The 21,278-nt window shown below is 39.9% G+C and overlaps 1 protein-coding gene across 1 annotated transcript in view; it reads left to right on the top strand.

The window, feature by feature from the left end:
- The first annotated feature begins 13,274 nt into the window (after positions 1-13,274).
- LOC108103692 overlaps positions 13,275-21,278 on the top strand; it is a 56,108-nt gene continuing 48,104 nt past the window's right edge. The window contains exon 1 of the mRNA XM_017209286.2: positions 13,275-13,786. The gene's annotated coding sequence lies outside the window, so the exon portion shown is untranslated. The remainder of the gene's footprint in view (positions 13,787-21,278) is intronic.

Below are 21,278 nucleotides of genomic sequence, written 5' to 3' on the forward strand. Positions count from 1 at the left end.
CTGAGTCCCAGGTGAAAGGTCATTGGTAGCTAGAAGCTTCTTTAATTTATAAATTCTACAAAATATTTGAATTTAAATTATAAGCCTGTGGCTGATTTATGGCAATTAAGTTTTGGTGTTGATAACTTTGATTAGTTAATAACAGCAACTAAATTAGGTTTTTCTTTTGGTTTATCAAACATATTCCCTTAGGCAATCGATACTGTACAGGGTAGCCTGTGTTTTGGCAACTCGTGACTGAAGTAATTCATACTTTTTTGATTGATATACGTGGCAGTGTTTGTGGCAAGAGCTTAGGTCTCGCTTTGTATATATATATATATAGATTTATCTTGGCAATTTAGTAGCTGCTTTAATTGCAGCACAAAATGTTGACTTTACACTCTTAAAATCCTTGGTCTGGGGACACGGCTTCGCACGAATGCACGCCCAGGTGCAAGGACTCCGCCGGAGTCTGGAGGTAGCGGCTCCTCTTCGGTGCTTAGCTATGACTTTTACACTGGGAGAAAAGTTAGTTACATTTCTGAATATAACTTGAATATAACTTTTTAAGCATGAAAATAGCTTAGTAGATGTTTTAGTCTTGATCTTATTTTACCATTTTTATTCATGGAAATATGATTCCTTTTTAAAAGATATATTTTCTTCGTGTACATGCGACTCGTTCATGAGTGTCTGAGTGTCTGAGTGTCTAAGTGTGTGTGTGCTTGCGTGTGTTGGCATTAAATAACTGTAACTATGCCTCTGCCAAATGCAAATCCTGCCGGCATCCTCGAGGACCAAATCGAGAGGATATTTTGGGGGACAGCATTCACACCTCCGTGCCATGTGCCATGGCCTGGCCTACGTAAACTCGGTTTCCGTGCTCAACTGTCCGGCTAAACGATAAATTGTTGATATCGATTCGACATGTTTACCACCCGGGATGAGTGTCCTTCGTCCTCTGTATGTCTGTCTGTGTGTGTGTTGGTGTGTTTAAGTTTGTGTGTGTTTCTGGTCAGATAAATGCAGCCCTGGTAAGCCAAAACCAAGGGCCACAAATTAACTAGCCAGGACTCGAATGTTCCCTGAAGAGTCACTTAGTTCTACTTGAGTTATGAGTGATTCTGGTTCTATGGTAATCCTGCAAGGATATAGTTTACTATATCGTCAAAGAAAGAAGTTCCATTTCTATCTGAAAAATGTATGGAAATTAACATTACAGAAAGAAAACGAAATGGTATAAGGGAAAACCCTTACGTGAGCTGGACAAATGAGTCTTGAGGACTCTACTTCATCCTTCCACCTTGCTTATCCTTCCACCTGATGATGGCTATCCAAGGATATGGTAGTCCGGCAGATGGCATTTTAAGCTTCGTAACTATTTTCCATTTTACTGGCTTTGCCCAGAGACAAAATTTTAGTTGGCCGACATTTGTGCTATAAATATTTGACACTTTTCTCAGTTATTCGTTGTCACTTTATTTAGAGCCATTGCTAAGTGGGCAATGGCTTCTGGAGGCTGGTGGAGTGCTAGAAAGCGGGCAGCAGGATGCATCTGCCACTTTCACTTGGCGATATACAAATGCTGCAACTCCAATAACCAAATGAAGTCTGGACGTTGAGAGTTTTTCCAGTTGACACACTTTGGGAAGTTAGGCATAGGACACTCGCACAACCTTGTTTTAGTCGAAGAATGTAGTTTTGTAGGAGGTAAGAACGTCATTCGATTGTAGCTTAAACTACGATTTTAACGATGAATTACATTCTATATTGGAGCCATCTTTTGCATTGCTATGGTAAAAATTCTGATGATTTTAAGGGGAAAAACAAGTTTACGACTTTTCAGACAAAATTGCCGTATTTTCTGCAGTTTCTTGGATTAAAACTTGGCCAAAACAAGACCGACAGTTAAAAGCTTGATTGTTTTGTAAATCTAACAACTGAAACTTACTTTCCTTATCATTTGCTTTTTTATATATAGAAAATTAGGTTTGGGCCAAATTTCGATTTTCTTGTAAGGTCGTCAAATTTTGCAGAAAACGGCTAAAATTTTACTTTATAAACTGTGAATGCAGTTTTGTTGGAATTTTAATTACGAGTCCAGCGATGTATGACATTCCATATTCGGACCACTTTTGAGTTTGTGGTGGGAAGAAATCTGATTGGGGCGATAAAAATCTGGATTATGATTTCTGACAGAAAATTGAATATTTTCTATCGGTTTTATGTCTATAACTTAGTCAAAACAAGACGCACAGCTAAGATAAAGACTGTTTTGAGAAGCTAACGACCAAAACTAAGTTTCCTCATCATTCGTTTGATGATTTTGGGAAATTTAATTTTTGGCTGAATTTTGATTTTTCTGTAAGGGGTAACATCATCAAAATTTACGAAAAATGGCAACATTTTTACTTTTCAAGGTGTGAAAACAGTTAAGTTGGGAATTAAATTACGAACTCAATGAGGTATTACATTCCATATTTCGACCAATATTGGCTGAGTTATGAGAAGAGTGCTACCAATTTGTAGGGTGAAAAGGGAGAAATCGGAATTTCAATTTTCGATAAGGGGCAACATCATCAAATTTTGCTAAAAATGGCCAAAATCAAGATTTTTAGCTGTGAATGCAGTTTTGTTGGAAATTTCAAAACGAATCCAACGAATTACGGCATTCCACATTTGGACCATCATTGACTTAGTTATGAGCCTAAAACTGTCATTCTAAGGGAAAAATTGGGATAAACAGAATTTCGAATTTCGATAAGGGGTAACATCATCTTTTTTTGTGAAAAATGGCTAAAATTTTACATTTATAACTGTGAATACAGTTTTGTTGGAATTTTAATTAAGAGCTCAGCGAGGTAAACATAACATAATACTGTCACCTTGGGGGGGAAGTCAGCTTAAACCAAATTTCGCATTTTCAGAGGTAGTTCACTTATCAGGCATAAGTCTGTCCATTCTCCTCTTCTCCGAATTTCGGTAATTTTTGTCCAAATTCGTGATAAAATTCATATCATAAATATGCAGTTTTTAAGAATTGCTAAAGTTCGGGTGATTTAGAGCTATATAATGTCTAAAATGATATACTTTTGACTATCTGATCACCTTCTTCCTTTCTTTTTGCTGATAGCCACCACTTAACCTTTGACTTCCCTCGTTCCTCGCCTTCTTTCTGGGCTGTTTTTATCTGGTATGGTCTGTTTGTTTACTTGTCCGTTGGCATGCATAAAATTTCAGCTGCTAATGTGCATGTCTATCACTAGTTTACCCCTCTATATGGCCCTCCATGGCCCTACATGCATATATGTCCACCCATTTCCCCAACACATTGTCCTCTTTGAGTGAGTGTGTGGGTGTGTGTGTGTGTGTGTGATGGCAAATATGCAGAGTGCATGTATTTGTAATTTATAGGTTTCCAGGAACATTTCAATTAAATAAACTGACAGTCGACTCTGGCTCTCTGACACAGATTTGCCTGCTTATGTATGTGTATATCTATCTATAGGACAGAATATGAATGTGTGTTTGTGTTAGTATACGGGTGTGTGTGTGTGTGTGTATGTGTCAGCCATAATGCGCAAACAAAATGGTTTCTATTTGGCCACTCTTGGCCATAATATTGCAACTAAAAACTGACCAAATCTGTGACAGAGAGCCGAAATCAAGAGATAAACTCTAGTCCAAAACGAGGAGGCGGTCAGCCAAGTGATTTACAGGGTATCATCTGCGTCAGACTGTCGTTTAATTCATTACCATTTTTCCGGCCGTTGCATAATTCCCAACAGATTTAACAGAGGCAGGGAAACTTATAGGGTTTCCTGCAGGGAAAACTAAAAATGTTTTTAAAAGAAAGAAAATTTGTTAATTTAAAGTTTAGTTGGTCTTAAAAATTATATAAAAAATGTAACTTTTTTTTGTGTTAACTTTCCTTTTAAAAACATATATTTTTCATATATGGCATTACTATTTTTATGACCTGTGCTGTTGCAGGACAGCCATAATCTGCTGTCTGCTGAAAAATTTGTGCTGTTTTTTTCGGTTTGCGCTGGAAAGTTTTGTTTTTCCAGTTGGCCATTTGTTTATTTGAATTTGGGCTGTGCCCTTTTTTGTTTTATTTGAATTTGAACTTTTTTTTTTTTTTGCCATATTTTTAACCACCCCAACCCCTCCCGCTCCTTGGATTTCCTTTCGTTTTTTGGGCTGCACATTCAATTGCCGGTCCGCAGACGAGTTAATAAAAGCAAATCCAAATTGCAGGCTGACCGATTTTGGCATTTGACTGGCAGCCAATTAGGAGCTGAAAAAAAAATCCGGAAAAAACCGAGAGCAAAAAATAAATATAGAGAAAAAGGGCAAAGTTCAAATGATGTTCAATATTTAATTGAATTATGTCGGGTTTTGTGAAAGAAGCGGAAAAAAAAAAGAAAAACTCTGGAAAAATTCAGTCAACTGAAGTGGATGGAAATTGCAGCCTGATAAAGTGGGCAAGGCCTGGCCTGGCCTGGCCTGGATAGCATTGCATTGGCAGAGTACAAGTACTTAGATATGAGTGTGGGCGGGAATAGAGATCAGCGAATTTTGGCATCATAATTGCTTGTTATTTTCATGGCTAGCGAATGACAAAGCTGGAAAACTGGCTGGCAGACAGGCAGACAGCAATATTAAATTACAAAAACATAAATTGGACATTAAATGGACAGTTTCTAAATGGGAAATTCAAAGGACATGGGCATAGAGAGCAGAATTTGTTACATTAAACGCATTTTCTGAAAATCAGTTAAGGATAAATTAGGGTAATAATAGCAAGACTTATCCCTGCCTTCGATCTTTACCCATATCCTGGGCACTTAAGTTCTTTTCTAAGCTGATCAAGCAAAGAAAAACACTTCGTCTTGGCCTTAAGTTGGCCAATACTTTTAGCCAACTGCAAGAGCAAGAGCACTTTGCATACCTTAGTTAAGGAACGGAATGGTCAAAAGGCTCCAGACTTGGACTTGGACTCGAGTGCCTGTCCATGCCATTAATTTCCTATTAAATTCAATTCACTTCAGCATTTTGAAGTTTTTGCCCAGGGAGGGGTAGGGAGAAAACCAACCTTATCGCATTTACCCAAACACACACACAGATGGAGATGCAAGCGAGGATTGGGTGGGTGGCCAGAAGAAGGGTGGGAAAGTTGGCCGGAGGAAGCCCAATAAGTGTCTTATCGCCATCTACACACGCCAGGTGGAAAAGCGGTGGAAAAAAAAACAGGAGTGACCTACGCTCATGACTTGCTTCCTCTCATAAATCAAATCAGAAGTAAGGAAAAACCACAACTGGAAGTGAAACAGGCCACAGGAAGTCCAAACTTTGAGAGCTCTAAAAAAAATGTACAATTAAAAAATGAAAACAGGAAAGGTTTTTGTTATAAAATATAATATTTTTAAGATTTTAGGGTTTTAAAAAAGTGAATTTAAAAGGTTATTTTTAGGAGCTTAAAAATATTTCGATATAATATGGATAGGGGGTCATGAACTACATTTTCTGGCAGTCTACTAAAATTTCAGATATTTGTAAAATCTATAAAAAAAAAGGGGGATAAAAGCCAGTTGCTGTCAACTTTCTTGTATTTTATTTTCATTTCGCCTTTTCGTCGTCTCCAGTTTCCTTTTCCAGTTTTTCTTTCCTGCTGCCGCTGCTGCTGCTGCTGCCGCTGCTGCTGCTGTTGCTGCTGCCGTCTTCCCCTCTCTCTCAGTGTTTTAATATCCGTTTCCTGGACACATATTGTCGGGCATTTTTCACATATTATTCCAAGCTCCCCAAATATATAAGTTAGAGTCTAACTTAAAATCGGTTAGAAGCAGCTTTGAAGTTCTTAGGGTTCCCCTTATCCTTATCCCTATCCCCCCTCTTTCCCTGGCGGGCTTAACCCAGGCCCACTTTTGATCGAAAATTTATGCACAATTAAATCTAATTGCATGGACAGCTGGCCAGTGAGCAGAGCTTGTGGCCCGGCAAGTGGAAAATAATTGATATGAAATTGATCTGAAAATTCGAGTTTTACTTTTTATTTAATTCAATTAGCTGTAATTTAATTTGCCACGGTGCAGAGTGCAACATGGAAAGTGGCTCAGCGGAGATGTATATCTGGGCATATGAAGATGAAGCTGCCAGTCGGACTCCATTTTCCGGTTTGCCGCTTTTCTTTGCCCTTTCTTTTTTTTTGTTTTTTAACCTCTGCCACTGTGGCAAATGATAAATGTTTGGACCCGTCAGCTGTGCATTTTTCTTCATAATCGAAAAACCTTTATACCCGTCAAGCAGCGGGAAGTTGGTAAGGTTGGTGTAGGAGAGAGAGAGTTGAGGAAAATTTATGGAAGGATATGGATACTCTAACTCTTAGAATGGGTTACTTTATAGTGTAGTTGGAAGTCTGCAAGCCTGAAATATATTTTCTAAGAATTTTGAATATTTTATAGAAATTTTTATGGGATTTTTAGATCTTAGTTTTCTCCTTTTATTACCAAAAACTAAACTAACTTTCTTTAAGAGCTGAGTTGTTTTGGGTTTTCTTCGGCTTTTGGCTCTACTAAGAGCCATTCTTAGATCTTTTACCCTTTCCAACTTCAAATAAGTTAACAAAATGACCAAACATTGATCATTTTATCGATCTGGCAAAGAGGAATTTTCCTCAGCTAGAGTTCTCATTGCATTTTCCAGTTCTTTGTTAGGTCTTTTTGTTGGCAATTTTTGTTGCATTTGGAAATCGATTTCATTGTCGTCTAGTGTCGCCCCATCAGATGTTGTTATTTATTGCCGAAAGCATTGTCCTTCGACTCCTTGCTGTTTCTGGAGAGGTCCTTGGGCTGGCATTTTCTCTTCCTTTCTTCGCTCCCTGCCGCAGCCTTGGGGCACAGCCTTCTCAGCCGTTGGCTCAATTAAAATTTCGTTGTTGTTTATGATGGCCCGACTATGTAAAGAGAGCGGAGGAAATCTGCACTACCCCATCGTTATTGCCCTATGGTTTCCTTTTTGTGTTTTTTGTTTTTTTTTTTGTATTTGCACGCGCCGGCGCCAAAAAGTGTGCAACGATTTTTCGTGGATGCCTTATTTATTGCCTGCAATTTGCGTTCGCCGCTTTTATGTGGAACTCCTACTAGCCTCGCCTCCGCCTACTTATTTCTGCCGCATTCTCACTTAAATTCCGGCCAAGAAGAAGAAGAAGAAGGCGGAGTAAACTCCGGGCTGTGGGCCCCTTTTTTTGGCGCGGCCGCAAATGTTGATGAGGCTTTTTTCTAAAATTACCGAGCATAAAATTTAATTAGCCAAAACCGAAAAGGCAAAAAGAAAATTCCCCCCCTTGCCCCGCCGCACACTCACACAGAAGTAAATTGCATTTTGGGTGGGCTCAGAGGGGGCGGGGTGGTTCTGGCGTAAGTGGGGAGACTGTGAGAAAAAGTTTCTTGAAAAAATAGTTTTTGATCAAATTTTGAATATTTTTTATGATGGTTTTTATGCTAATTTAGATTTATTCGAAAGGTTTTTTAAGTTCTTAGAGAGATTGCCTCAAAAGACAAGACTGATTTCCCATAGAATATCTTTCCCTTAGACCTTAGTAAGATTTCCTTTCAGTGCACCGGCGACTGCAAGGCGCAGCGTGTGAATTTTAAAAGCTTCCCAAAGAGCGGCGAAGAAAGGGCGCCTTGGAGCATAACATTGTGGCCCCTTTGGGGGAGCGCTTCGCTGCGTTGGATTCGCTGCGCTTTTTTTTAGAGCCACGTTTTTTTTTTCCCCTCTTTTTCCGAAGCAATTTGTGTGCATTTGGCATTCAATGGGCGGAGGGGGAGGTGCCCTGGGAATCCCTTAGCGGAAATCGCAAGCGTTAAATTGCCAGAGGCTATATAAGGTCCACGGATCCAAGGGGTCGGTCCATAGGTCCTGGCCGTAACCGTAATCGCCGAGTTAAGCCATGTCGTCCCCTAGCCTTTGGGGCTATATTAACCTTGGTCACATTTCAAGCGTCACTTTCGGCAGAAAGGCCGCGGCCCATAAACATTTCTCTTTTGCTGGCCAAAAGGCGGCAAAGTGCACAGGAAGAAAAAGATTGGGTGTAGATGAATAATAATGCAGGCCATGACAGCATGAAGTTAAGAATAAAATCTTAAATTCGAAAAATAATTTATATAAATATTTGAATTTGAATTTGGAAAGATCTTTGGAAAGTGATAAAGACATAAAAAATAAAACATTTCCCAACCAGAAATGGCCATAAAAGCAAGCAGATTGAAGGAAGCAAATTTTTATTGCATACTATCCGGCGAAGGAACTATTGCTGTAAAACCTCGAGAGATTTAAAGAGCATTCCGAATTGTTGTGTTTTATATCCTTTTGTCTTTCTCTGTGTGTGTGTGTGTGTGTGTGGTTTTCCTGTTTGCACAAAACAAATTTCGAAGATTAATGTCGGCCGCTTGCAGTTTTCTTGGCATATTTTTGTTGTTGTTGTAGTTTTTCCTTAACTTTTTTTTTCATTTTGGTTTGCGGGCATGTTTTTATGTTTCTTTCATTCACTTGACACAGTTTTGAGGCTCAGGATTTCAGGCGGGGAACCCCTTTTACCAATCACACCCCTCTCAACCATTTTTCGCGTCCATTTTCCGGTTATTTTATTTGACTTTCTATCTGTCGTTAGAGCCAAACGTCGTCTAACTAAAGTTTTTTCTGCTTTTTTGGTGCAAAATTCGAATGAAAATGCTTCTTAAAATGCTGCAAATTCAAGGATTTTCGAAGCCATGCTAAAATTCCCAATACGTTTGTTTTTCTTTTACATTTTCCCCCCAACATTTTCCAACCGAGCAGAAGAAACTTTTTTTTATTATTTTTTAATTGAAAAATACGTAAATGTAGGTGTACAAAGTTGCTCAACTGCCCATAATTCACTTTCGTCCAAGTGTAACAAGAACCTGGAAATTTTGTATTCAAAAGTCTGCATGTGGACAGTGCGTTTCGTTGTGTTAAGTCTGAGTGTTATCTGAGATACTAAGTTAATGAGCTTTAAAGTTGATTAACTTTTAAGTCTGTTGTAAGTTTTCAATGCTTAAGCAGGTTGATGATTTATAATTATGAAACGTAGGGTACTCTTTCATTGGTGATTATATCCCCAGTTCACAGTTTGTGGCAGGGCCACATATGGAATGGTCACGTGGAGCAGCGTCATCATTGCTATTGATATGCTTTTGCAGTTGTTTGCACTTTTTCGGTTGCCCCCAATCCTTGCCTTGCCACACTCCCCCCTTCTCCCACTTTTAAAAACTTACTTCTCGTATTTTTACATGGAATTTTTGTTTGATTTTATTTTGCCACGCCTACACATTTCATGAGGGCGCTGGTTGGCTTATTGTTGTTGCAACGGTTTGGTTTTTTCCATGAATTTATTGCTTGCATATTTTTGGGGGCACCTACAACCCAGCCCAGCCCAGCCCCGCCCCGCCTCTTTTCTCTTTCGCCTTTCATGTGTGTTTGCTGGCTTTTTGTTTGAACACGGAAATGGTTAACAGGAACAGCGGATGTTGTGTAAATTTAATAAATATACCTTTCGCTACTTTTGTTTATTTAACCAATTCAATTTTATTTTTTAGCCCGTAACTTTCAAGCAGGCCATTGTGCTGGCCTCTGCACTGAAAGAAAAGATTATATATATATATAGATATAGGAAAAAACTTTCCTTATATATCAGTGTTAAGCAGAAAAACTAGATTAGTAACAGCCAAAAAGAGACTTTGTCTTACAGATTTAATTTTTAAATTAAAAAACTTTTTCTTTCTGTGTAGAAATCTGCATGCACACACATGTCTGGGCATCTAATTAGCAGTGCGGCCTGCATTGTTGCCTCCATTTTTGGAGGCTGCAAGTCAGCCGTGCTATTGACTGGCCGTAAATCGCTCGGATTATAATTTGTATAAATAGACAAAGTTTCCTTGTTTAACCCTAATAATGCCCGGCTGAAAAGGGGCTTAAAAAAAAGATTGAAATAGTAATACAAAGGACATGCCTAATCCGGTCGCATGTTAACGGTAATTGCCTGTTAAACAGTTAAGCAATTTAATTGAAAATTTGCAAAAATTTTGTATTTATTCGCAAAACATGACCAACAGATGGCACTTTGGTCTGTTTTTTTTGATAAGAAGGTATCAAAAGTTCATAGAAAATCGAGTTTAAAATATATAATTTTGAATCCTTTTCTGTGATTTGTATATCCACTACTCCCCTTTTCTTGATTTTCCTTTTTAAATTTGAAAAAAAACCCGTTGAGAATCTTTCACTTCCACTTCCTTGCATTCAAATGCGATCTCTCCCAGACTTTCACTTGGTCTTGATAACTCCAATCATTGTTGGCCATACAAAATGCTGACTTGTGTGGTTAAAATATACATCGAAATGAACTCACAATGCTCACAGCCAGGGCAGTACAAAAAAGGGGGAAAAGAGCTGAGAAAAATTGAGAGAAAAAAAACTGAGGAAAACCCGAGACCGACGAGGACTCAATTGAATTCTGCGGCAATAAGTCAATTGGAAATCATTGAACAACAATTTGACGTGCCATTTATAAAAGCATCAAAATCTGTTTGACCACTTTGCTTTGGTTGGACGGTGGCGGTGGGTGGAGCAGGGGGGGAGGAGGAGGAGTACGTAGTGTGCCAATTAATGTTGGCAATTAAATGGCGTCCACAGCATTTGTACGGCACATTTGTCAAGTGGAAACCGAGGAGGAGGCTCCTTGATTTTCCGAAAATACAACACCCCCTTGCAGCTTTCCTCCCGCCAACACAATGGTCATCTGATTGCTTGGCCATTTCCAGTATTTTCCTCAAGCTGCTCGCATTTTCTAGCCTTTTTTCCGGCTTTAGTCGTCGCAGTCGTCGTCGTCGTCGTCTTCGTCGTCTTGACTGCAATTCAATTTCGCTTCGATTCGATTCGATTCGTTTTCCAGGTTTTCTTTCTATGTTTTCTATAATGTTTTCCTCTTATTTTTTTTTAAGCTTTGTCTGCCTGCAATGATATACATTTATTTTGAGCAACAATTGTTTTGGCATTAAAAGCCGGCGGAATGTGCAATTGATGGCCCGGCTTTGGGCCACGTTCGTTTCGCTGTCGCCGGTGCCATCCATCACACTCAAAGCGAAATAAATTGAAACTAATGCCAAAATGGCAATCAATGAATGTTGTTGCAACAGCAACAGCAACAGCAACAGCAACAGCAACAGCAACAGCAGTCGCAGCAGCAACTTGCACTTGCAACAGCTGTTTTCGTTTACTTTCCCAGCGACCAACTCGAAAATCCTGTTCGTAGAAAGGCCAGTTTTTTTTCGCAGGTGAAAATGGTTAGTGGAGCAGCGAGGTGTAGGCTCACTTTCTAGTGGAAATCAAGTTCAATCTAACAAAACAGAAAGAAAAGCCAGTTTGAGACCAACAATCATGCTGGACATCAATCACAGTCACCAACTTGAAGTTAATTGTTTTCACAAAATACTTCATTTTCAAGCTAAAGTGGTTAAAAAAACTGAAGAGTTTTCACTATATATCTAGTGATATATACCCATAGTTCTAATGTTAGAAAGTGAGAGGTTAGTTAGTTGCCTGTTGGGTGGGTGGGGGTGGCAAATCATAATTAACACAGCCCCCGCCAGTGCTGACCCATCCTTTGACGAACGAAAACATAGCACCTAATAGTCAAAGTGACACGCTAAGCTGATTAACTCTAATCTAAAGTTGCAACCGGGGGAAAATAAAACACCCGACGAGCACAATCAAGGAAAAGCGAGTGTGAGCCAAAGGGAAAACAGCAGGGAAAAGCACAACCCGCATTGCCCTGGCAGAGGGCACTTGGAAAATTCAAAACTAGATTTGGAAATGAAATTAGAAAATAATAATCTAAGGGAAATGTTAAATTAGTTCTGGCTAAAAACTTAATGCTAATGATTAGCTAATATAAAACTATTTCTTAATGAAATTATCAGTTTAGGAACTAGAATTTCTTTCAGTGCATTGACTGAAGCAGCGGCTACACAGCGACGACTGTTTACATTTGTCAAAGATTTGGGGGCAAAAAAACTGTGGCAAAGAGGGTTTTCCAAGGGAAGACGTGTGGGTAGAGGTGGTGAGGTGGACAAGTGCACGAAATGGAGATGTGGGCAAGGAAGAAAGAAGCAAGTAAGGAAGGTGGAAAATAAAGAGGTTCCAGCGGTAGCTGGATGGATAAAAGTGCACCTAACATGGGACCCAAAGTGACCCACGAAATCCGGCAACCGAATTCCGTCCGAGACTGTTATCTGTCCCCGGGATTTGCGACTCCTTTTTGGACCCAGTCTCTAGATTCTCATTTTCCCTTTACTTGTGTGTGTATTTAGAGAGTGTCTGGCCTCATCTGGCTTGGCTGTTTGGCTGTTTGGCTTTTTGGCCGCGTGTCCTGTGTCCGCGTGTCCTTGAATTGGCTTAGAGTTCGGTTCGTTTCGGGGGTGTCGGGATTTGTGGCCAGCTCCCAGCCTGACCCAGTCTGAAAAAAAAGACCCCGAAAAGGTGCGCTTCCTAAGCTGACCGTGAATGGATGAGGATCAAGTTGTCGAAATTGCCAGCGGAACCCTGCTTACTTACTGATAATAACTTGGCTTGCTTGTTGGCTAGCTGTCAGCACTCAGCGGCCAGCAGCAGGTTGGCAGCCCTGTCCGCGACTTTGGCATCTATCAGACAGGTTGGCAGCCCCGAAACAGTTAAGAATCTTTGTTTTTCATTTTTTACTAAGATATAACTTAAAGGCGATACTTTTTTGACAGTTTAAGACTGAGAAATATTCAGGAAATCGCATGCATCGAAGGGCCATTTGTAACTTGCAACTTTCTGGCCAGAAGATGCAGAGCTGGCCAGTGGCGGCAATCATTCGAGTTGCAGCAGCAACATCAGTTCAGTTCAAGGCTATTTTTCAGAGGAGGGGCGGGGGGGTTAAAGAGTAGAAGGCGGTACCGGCTTGGTCATATTTTGGCGTAAGTTTTCACCACACGCCCAAAAGTGGAAAATGCAGACGCTGCACTCGCCGCCACCAAACGAAGGCGAAAAAAGTGGGGAAAAGTGGCAAGACGAGTGGCAGCCTCGTGTTGCCGCTGCGATTCGTGTTTGGGTTTCGGCTCTTGAGCTTCGGCTGCGGAAAATGCGGTTCGGAAAAGTGCCAGCCAGTTGGGCAGTCGGAAAATGGCAAAACACAGGCGGCATTATCAGACGGCAACTTCAGTTGCAAGCGAGCGCTCAGCGTGTGTGTCTCGTGTCTCTCGTGGCGGCAATAATACAGCAACTTGCAACTTGCAACATTGAAAGCAACGCAGTAACGTGCAACTAGCAACGCAGCAACATAAATTGCGTGTTTATTTTGACTTTGACTTTGTGTGCCACACAAACGATATTGAAATTCAAAGTTTTTTAGTTTCCCGCGCGGGTTTCTCAAACTCAAACTTGATGTTTGGCGCCGCTGATTGTTGAGTGTTTTGTTTTGGTTTTGGCCCTTGGATAGTGGTTGTTGTTATTGTTGTTGTTGTTGTTGTGTTGCGTTGACACGTGCTCATTTGTTTTGTTTGTTTTTTGTTGCTGTGCTGTGTGGTGTCAAAGTATTAACTGCGAGAAACGAAAGAACAAACTTGTTTAGCTAAATTTTTGAGATTTGGTTTCGAAAACGGCCAAATTTGGTGACATTTTCTTTGGGAAACTCTGATTAAAACGGAAAGGAGGAAGCTACTAAAGAAGCAGATTGATGGACTACGTTTAAATACTAAAATTGGTAAATTTTTTGGATTTTTTAGATTAGTTTTTAAAGATTTTTATAAGCTTAAGTTGTGACTCTTAATCTGGGAATCTTACATTTTCTTGCTTAAACTGCTGATCTTAAAGCATCGCAAGCAATCTGCCGCATAAGTGGCATTATGTTTGATGGATTTGAAATGTTCTTCTTATCTTCTGATAGCTTGTAATGCTAGATTTAGTGGGTAGAAGGGATAGAAGAGATGGTTTTCCCAATAACCAAAAAGCTGCAAAATTTTGCAGAAATTCTAAAAACCAAAAAAGGAAAACTTCTTCCTTCTTCTTAATAATATTTCCTTGGAAAATCATCATCAGTTTGTTATACATTCCTGTTGTTGTTATTTTACCTGCCATATTTGTTGGTCTTCTAATAACAAGTTGCAATATTTATTGCAACCGTTGGAAACCTGCAACATTTGCCGGACGACTGGACTGGTGTGTGACTGGTTCGTGTTGCTTTACCTTTTTTTTTTTTTCGTATTTATTTTTTAGCGAAAGTTTCTAATGTGTGTTTTTTTTTTTTTTTTTTTGGTTGTTGTTGTTTTTTTGTTGTTGCTTTTTTTTTTTTGTTTGATTTTCTTGTGATTTTCTTGTGGCGGCGTGACGGGTTTGCCAGTTAGCAGCCGCTGCTGCGGGGGAAAATGAAAACAATTTGCAGTTGATGTGGATGTTGATGCTTGGCCTCCTCTTTTCTTCATCTCCAGTTTGGGGCGCCCCTAATTAAACCGGTTAAGCGTTTCGTTTCGTTTCATTTTTTGTTTCTTGCTGTTGTTGTTGTTGTTGTATTTTTTGGTATTTCTGCTAATTGCCAGTGAAATTTGTGACAGCGGCAACACGACAACAATCAGCTGCCATTGTGTGTCCTTGTTAATGAAATCGTTAAGCTTTTGGGTAAGGACAACCCGTAGTCCAGGGCTACGAAACGATTACGTTGACGAGAAAAAAAACAAAAAAAAAAAATGGTAAAGAGGTTGCTGATGATGCTGATGATGCTGCTGGCGGGGCCAATATCAAAAGGATTTTCGTTTGAATGCGAAAATATGGCGGAAATATGCGAAAAATGTTTGCGTGAGGAATCTGGGAAACGGAGCGATATGCCGCTGGCAAACAGGCTGCCCTTGGGGGGGGCGATCTCGACAAAAAGCTGTTGAAGCGCCAAAGGGGGGAGGGGGAAGTACGGTAAATCTGTGGAAAAATCACCCAAAGGCAGTGTTTATATTGGAAATCATATAAACTTAACAGAAAATTCAGATATCAGAGAGTTATGGGCGATCGTTTTTTGGGGTCTTTATAACTTTTTAAGAAGCTAAAACTGAAAGCTGATAAAACTCTAGTTAATGGCCAGCTGCTAGTTAAAAGTTTTTCGTTTTTTGTCTCTTGTTTCGAATGGTAAGACCCATCCTCAGACACATATCAAATTGGAATTAAAAATTCCATCTAAATGTAAATAAAAAAAGAAGGAAAACAGCAAGTAAAAAGCTGCGACGGACGGCAAAGATAAACAAAAGGAATTGGGAGACTAAATGAATATGAAGCCATCAGCAGAGCGCCATGTGCAGCAGCAGCAGCAGCGGCAGCAACATTGCAGGGGGGGTGGAAAATGGTGAAAACGCGCCAAAGAGACGGCCAACAGCGGAAAAATGCCGCCAAACGCAAATACTGCGGCACAATTTCATCTTTTTTTTTTTTGTTATCTCACTTTTTTTCGGTTTATTTTTTATTAATTTTTCTCATTTTTTTTTTTGCCGCTATTCAAGGGGACACCAACACCAACACGCACTCACAAACACATTCAAAGCTTCAACGCCTGCGGGCCAAAAATTTTAGATTTTCACTTTTTCCAGCCGCGAATGCTGTTTCTGTTTTTTTTTTTTTGTCTTTTTTTCCCTGTTGACAAAATATCCCACAGCAAGGGGAGGAAAATAAAAAAGAGAGCGGCGCCCATATTATGAAATTTTTAATCAAATGAAATGACAATAAAATTCTGCTGTTGCCAAATTAAATGAAATGTCAATTTCGAGTGCGGGAGGGGGGAGGAAATTTGAAAATCACTTAAAAAGACTCCAAAGGGGGGGCGGGGTGGTAATTTACACATTTTATTGTTATTAAATAATCAGGGCAGGGCTTGGCTTTATGATAATTGTTAATTATTTTTATACTTTAATTAACTTTTAACTGCCATCTTCTTATGGCCTCTTTTTATTTATATTTAATTAACCTTATTAACTAGCTTAAAAGTCAAACTAACTAACTTTGTTTTATCGAATTAATGACTAAATCTAAAGGCAAACATTGAGCCATTTATACTGGAAACTAGCCAGGGTTCAAACTTCAGTTTTCGGCCACTTAAAATTCACTGACTGGCAATGCAGTTGGGAAATTGGTCAACAGTCGAGTATGTGGCCATTTATGCAAAGTAGATTTGCAGATTTACAGATTTTCCAGGTGGCATAATTGATATTAATTTTGTAATTAAAACATAAACTGATGGAAGAGGGGAAGAGGCCATGATGGCTTAAAGGGCAAGAGATTATGCAATATTTCGTAGCAAAAACATTTCAATCGAACAATAATCAAATAGCAAATCGCACACAGGACAAGCCAAATTGTCAAACATTCCGACACATTTCTGACACTTGACATCAACTGACAGATGCATCTATATATTATATATATATATAGATATAGACACAGATATATGGCCTAATTTATGAATTTTTGATGGAGCGGCTTTTGTAATGATTATGCGAATAATCGATCGCCAATATTAGGTTCAGTTTAATTGAATTACCTTTTGTGTTGCAAAATCAAAATCAAAAAAGATAGGAAAAAAATTGTTGGAAAATTGCATTTGGAAAATCGAAAGTCTGGCTTGGCTCTTGCAGTCCAGCCACCGAATGCAGCGGACCATTAAAATTACCTTTTAATTATCACGAACGAGAAGAGTACACATGCAGAAAAATCTCTGAATAAATCCATAAATTGCCTAGGCACGAAAATGCCTTGGAAATCCCCTTAAAAATGTTTATTTTTCTATTTTAATATTAACTAAAAAGATATCGCTGATCCTGGTCCTTTGATTTGTTTTTTTTTTATATTATTTCATTAGTAAAGTCTACGAACTTGGAAAACTGAAAGAAAATCTTAGCCTTTTATCTAGTTTTCCCTGAAAATTGGCGACAAATTTATTGGGATTATTTAGATCTCGAGCTCAGCTCTTTAAGGCTTCCAAATATGTTTTCGGCTAGCTCGCCTGACAGCTGTCAGCTTCAACTTTCGCCCCCTAACCCCCCAACCCCCCTTTTGCCACTCTCTTTCTCCTGTCTCACCTGTGTTTTTTCCTTTTTTTTTTTTTTTATTTTTTGCACTTCATCAAGTTGCGTTGAGCCAGCGGAGAAGGAAACTAAATGCGCAAACACATGTTCCCCATTCACCAGCGACACGGCAACTCTTTGTATGAGTTTGAGTGTGCACAGAGAGAAATTTAGATAGAAAACTAATATTTTAATATTCAAGTTACTTAAGGGTTAGTCTTAATTGTGTTAATTATCAAGTTTTTAATGTGAATTTATCATAAAAATTAATTTAAATGGCAAAAATGTCTTAAAAGTTCTATAAAAATCAAGGTATTTCCCCTTTAGAACTTCCTTAGCGGTTTTTTCCCAGTGCCTTTGTGTGTTTGTCGATGTGCTAATGTATGTATTTGCATCTATTAGTGTGCGTGCCAGGATAGCCAGGCGAATACAAAAGCAACAAATAGCTAAACAAAAAGTTTTGGCTTTAGTTTTTGCATTTGGCTTTGGATTTGGCCTATGGCCATAACGAGATGTCTGATGGGAGGGGGGCTTCCATGCTGGGTGTTATGGTTGATATGAGGATGGGGGAATACCGAGATAAAAGTTAAAGCCCGAACACAAGTGTGAAATATAACTTGGGGCCATGAGAGGAAGCCTTCAGATAATTGTTGTGGCCAACGAAGTCAAATTGCACTTTTCGTGTTGTTCCTTGAAGATTTTTTTAAGGAAAATCATTTAAGTTGTATAAATATGAAAGAAAAATATGTAATCTTTCGTTGCTCTTGCTTATTACCCTTTGAGTTTTCGCCCTTTCATTCATTTTTTCTGTCAGAGAAGGCCATAATTCTCTCCTGGCTCCCAGGAGGTTAAGGGTATCCAGTGCTTCGTCAGGAACTTTCGCTAGCTTGACAAACCTACCGACAAAATGGCTTAGTGTAACACTTCCGTTTCCTCACACACACATACACATACAGGCACTAACACATACTGAAAGTAGAGGCTCATTTGATTAATGGTTTTTTGTGCACTTGCCTACTCCATTTGGGCCCTGTGTTTATGGGACAAGTTTACAACACCAAGGATCCATTGAAAATGCGTGTTATTATTTGATGCTACGGCAGCAGCAGGCGAGCCCAAGTGGGCCAGAGTCTCCTCTAACTATCTATGATTCCTTTTCCTACCCTTTTTGTTCGGAAAGAGAAAGCCATTCAGCCAACCAGCTAGCCAGCCAGCCACGTTTTTCGTGCTGATTAGTTTTGGGAATTTCCATCGCCTTGGCTGTCAAACATTTTGAATGGTTGTGGGCCTGCTTTTGGCCTCGTTCTTTTTGGGGGCAGCAGCATCTGTCATAACTCATATATATATATATATTTCCCCCCAACCGAACAACGCCAAGTGCAGTCGCATTCATGCATAAATTATGCCACGTTGCGTATACGCAATGTCAGACACCATAAAAATGGTAACCAGACAAAAGCGAAGATGACACAATTCGGGCACTTGGCCAAAAGGTTAAATTGCACGCTGATTGAGGTGAACTCAGCTTAGCTAGCTCATCCGTTTCGGGGCGAACCAAATCCGAAATCCAGAAGATAGTGAACAGTGAACATTCCTGCATTTGGCAGCATGCACTGAGAGAAAATCTTTGGTTAACTTAGGACAATATGGTAATAAGATGTTAAAGTTGAATAATTAAGATTTCTTACTGTGTAGCCACGTGCTCTGCAGGACATCATTTGAGAGCTGGCCAAGAGTCGAGCTCGGCTCACTTTGTGCCAAATAGCCATTGGCCAGAAATGGTGTGAGATCGAAATTTGTTGGAATGCAAATCAAATTAGAAACACACACACAGAGACACACATACACACTGGCAGGAGCATCTAGGGAGTCCTTCGAGTCCTTCTGTTGGCGAAGCTCAAAGGCCGGATGCTTTTAATCAAAACAGCAATGCAGCTGGCCCTAGGCCATCGGCTTTTTGCCCATGCCCCTTGTCCCTGTCCCTGCCCCTGCCCCTCTCCTATGTTCAGCTCGGGAATCGGGAGCGGAAAATATGCAGCAGCTGGCCGGAGGCCCATGGAATCGACACACGGTTGCAGCAACAGCAACAGCAACAACAGCAACTGCAGCAGTATTTTCCGCAATCCACCCACTTTTCATCCGCTTTTCATGCCCTTTCCCTTCTACACCTTTCTGCGGCATTCCCTCTTTTCTGCTCTCATCGAGCCTGATTGCATTGACCGAAGGATAAGACCAATTGGCGCCACCTGGCGCTCACAAGTCGCGATTTCCTTGTCTTGGCTTTATACTTCATCCTTGCTTACCCTCTCGTCCTTTGCCTTTTGTTCGTTTTGGAGGAGGTTAATTGCCCGGAAGAACCGGAAGCATTTGTGTGATCCAGCAAATGGATTTATAGCTCAGTTTCTTGGCCAGCTGAATGACAGCTTAGTTAATAGTTTAAATATTAGGGAAATAAAGGGAACTTTTCATGGGATATTCCTGTGGTTATTAAATGTTAAAAGATTTTTCTGTTGCATTTTCCCTAGTATCATAGGCGTAAATCTGAAAACGGAAAAGTTGAAAAGCGGAAGAGCGGGAGAGGAATTTGCAACTATTACCCTAACGAGCGAGCAACAAGGTGCTATGACCTAACCCCCCTAGACCCCCCCCTATCACCGTTTGTCTGCTTTTTGAGTTCCGTTCATTTGCCTAGCCACTCCACGTAGCCCTTCTCCACTTTCAACCCACTTCCGGTTCGCTTCTGCAGCAACTTCCGCTTGTCCAGGACATTCTTATCAGCGTCGCACGTTTTTATCATAAATTTTACACTTCGCTTGCAATTTTTCGCTCGATTTTTGTGGGCTGAATTTTCATTTTCCTTTTTTTTTTCCATTTTTATTTTGGACTTTTGGTAGAGGGGCATAAAATGCCAGACGACCCCATCGGATTTTCGGGACTCTGAAGCGAGTCTTGTTGCGAGTCCTGTGGCCCATTAAAATACTTTATGAGGAGAAGGTTATGGGGACATTACGTAATTCTTGTGGAAACAAGTGTTGACCGAACTGAACTGAACCACCCCTCCACCCCACCCCGCATTTATTGTTTATCAATTTTACGAGGCTGGCAATAAACGAGGCAGAGGGTGTTCAGATTTGGCCAAAGGCGGGGCGCTTAAAGTGGGCGTTAAGAGGAAAACTTTAACGTTTTTTCATTTTCCTTTTTTTTTTGGAATTTAAACTAGAATTTAAACTAGAATTTAAATGCTTAGTTTATAGTCAAGATTGTTTATCGATTTATAATTCATTGTCCTTTGTTTTCTCTGAAATTTCTTTTAAGGGATTTGACTTTATTTTTGAGCAAAAATAATCGTTAATCTAAGCTTAAAAACTAGTCGCAGTAGAGGCTGACTTCTGGCCACATTTCCCACAAGAAGTAGACCCTTTAAGGCTTCCATTTTGTATATTTTCGATTTTGATATCGAATCTCTGCCATATGGATATGGCAGGACTTAAAGGGGAAGCCCCTTTCCGGATTGGCTTTATTTTTATATGAACGCTCACCTTGGCTCAGCTCGATGGCTGATTGGCATAATGACGATGATTATTGGCCCACTTTACAATCACACATGTTGGGGATGGGCGGGCGAACAAAAAAAAGAGCCAAAAGAACATTGCGTATACGCCGTGTGTCTGCCATTCAACTCGAATGATCATTGCTCTGCGGCCAATGGACACTTGTGCAAATGAAGTGTGTACACAAAGTATCATTCACGCTATCATTGACACCAAACCAGAGGGGGCTATGGCACTTACGGGGAGCTTCACTGTACTGCAGCAGCAGCAGTAAAAAAACAAGTTTGTTAACGCAGTCAAAAGTTGTTGGCAATCGAAGCGTTGAGATTGTATATATTTTCTTTTTTTCCCCCCGCCATTCTGGCCAGTAAAATAAAATTTATTTTGCCCAGCCAACGTGTGTGTGTGAGGGTGTGTAAGGGTGTGTGGTGAAACATGCAGTTTGCATTCATTCATATCCAGCATTAAAATGTTCTTATTTTTTCAGCAGCTTTCCCTCTGTCCGTCTGTCTTTTACGGATGTGCAAATATCGAGAGGAAAAGTCAATATAATAAATACAAAAATATTGGCCAGCCAATAAAAAAAGGAAAAGTCCTTGAGTAAGGA

The sequence above is a fragment of the Drosophila eugracilis genome, unplaced genomic scaffold, assembly GCF_018153835.1.
Source record: "Drosophila eugracilis isolate 14026-0451.02 unplaced genomic scaffold, ASM1815383v1 contig_2167, whole genome shotgun sequence".
NCBI lineage: Eukaryota > Metazoa > Arthropoda > Insecta > Diptera > Drosophilidae > Drosophila > Drosophila eugracilis.